The sequence below is a fragment of the Ipomoea triloba genome, chromosome 16, assembly GCF_003576645.1.
Source record: "Ipomoea triloba cultivar NCNSP0323 chromosome 16, ASM357664v1".
NCBI lineage: Eukaryota > Viridiplantae > Streptophyta > Magnoliopsida > Solanales > Convolvulaceae > Ipomoea > Ipomoea triloba.
Window position 1 is genome coordinate 3,807,255 of NC_044931.1, and position 1,405 is coordinate 3,808,659.

Here is a 1,405-nt window from a genome sequence, read left to right on the forward strand (position 1 = left end):
TTTTAAACCGCTGGACCGCTCGCTAAGGGTACTATCCTTTTAAACCGCTTAGCGATCTTTCTTTTAAACCGCTGGACCGCTCGCTAAGGGTACTATCCTTTTAAACCGCTAAACCGCTAAGCGAGAGAAGTTGCGCGGAGAGAGAGGGTCAAGTACATTTTGCGCGCAATACGTGACGGATGCGATCATACCAGCACTAATGCACCAGATCCCATCAAAACTCCGAAGTCAAGCGTGCTTGGGCGAGAGTAGTACTAGGATGGGTGACCCCCTGGGAAGTCCTCGTGTTGCATCCCCCACCCTCTTTTTAATCTTTCTTTTAAACCGCTGGACCGCTCGCTAAGGGTACTATCCTTTTAAACCGCTAAACCGCTAAGCGAGAGAAGTTGCGCGGAGAGAGAGGGTCAAGTACATTTTGCGCGCAGTACGTGACGGATGCGATCATACCAGCACTAATGCACCGGATCCCATCAGAACTCCGAAGTTAAGCGTGCTTGGGCGAGAGTAGTACTAGGATGGGTGATCCCCTGGGAAGTCCTCGTGTTGCATCCCCCCACCCTCTTTTTAATCTTTCTTTTAAACCGCTGGACCGCTCGCTAAGGGTACTATCCTTTTAAACCGCTAAGCGAGAGAAGTTGCGCGGAGAGAGTGGGTCAAGTACATTTTGCGCGCAGTATATGACGGATGCGATCATACCAGCTCTAATGCACCGGATCCCATCAGACCTCCGAAGTTAAGCGTGCTTGGGCGAGAGTAGTAGTAGGATGGGTGACCCCCTGGGAAGCCCTCGTGTTGCATCCCCCACCCTCTTTGTAATCTTTCTTTTAAACCGCTGGCCCGCTCGCTAAGGGTACTATCCTTTTAAACTGCTAAACCGCTAAGCGAGAGAAGTTGCGCGGAGAGAGTGGGTCAAGTACATTTTGCGCGCAGTACGTGACGGATGCGATCATACCAGCACTAATGCACCGGATCCCATCAGAACTCCGAAGTTAAGCGTGCTTGGGCGAGAGTAGTACTAGGTTGGGTGACCCCCTGGGAAGTCCTCGTGTTGCATCCCCCACCCTCTTTTTAATCTTTCTTTTAAACCGCTGGACCGCTCGCTAAGGGTACTATCCTTTTAAACCGCTAAACCGCTAAGCGAGAGAAGTTGCGCGGAGAGAGAGGGTCAAGTACATTTTGCGCGCAGTACGTGACGGATGCGATCATACCAGCACTAATGCACCGGATCCCATCAGAACTCCGAAGTTAAGCGTGCTTGGGCGAGAGTAGTACTAGGATGGGTGACCCCCTGGGAAGTCCTCGTGTTGTATCCCCCACCCTCTTTTTAATCTTTCTTTTAAACAGCTGGACCGCTCGCTAAGGGTACTATCCTTTTAAACCGCTAAACCGCTAAGCGAGAGAAGTT

At 51.2% G+C, this 1,405-nt stretch overlaps 5 non-coding genes across 5 annotated transcripts; all 5 read left to right on the plus strand.

Annotated features, from left to right (window-relative positions):
* Positions 1-177: 177 nt before the first annotated feature.
* On the plus strand, positions 178-296 carry LOC116008534. The gene has a single exon (XR_004095910.1). It is a non-coding gene; the product is annotated as a 5S ribosomal RNA (ribosomal RNA).
* Positions 297-433: 137 nt separating this feature from the next.
* On the plus strand, positions 434-552 carry LOC116008186. Its single transcript, XR_004095584.1, has one exon. It is a non-coding gene; the product is annotated as a 5S ribosomal RNA (ribosomal RNA).
* A 130-nt stretch (positions 553-682) lies between these two features.
* Positions 683-801, plus strand: LOC116008482. The gene has a single exon (XR_004095861.1). It is a non-coding gene; the product is annotated as a 5S ribosomal RNA (ribosomal RNA).
* A 137-nt stretch (positions 802-938) lies between these two features.
* On the plus strand, positions 939-1,057 carry LOC116008111. Its single transcript, XR_004095510.1, has one exon. It is a non-coding gene; the product is annotated as a 5S ribosomal RNA (ribosomal RNA).
* A 137-nt stretch (positions 1,058-1,194) lies between these two features.
* LOC116008188 lies at positions 1,195-1,313 on the plus strand. Its single transcript, XR_004095586.1, has one exon. It is a non-coding gene; the product is annotated as a 5S ribosomal RNA (ribosomal RNA).
* Positions 1,314-1,405: the final 92 nt, after the last annotated feature.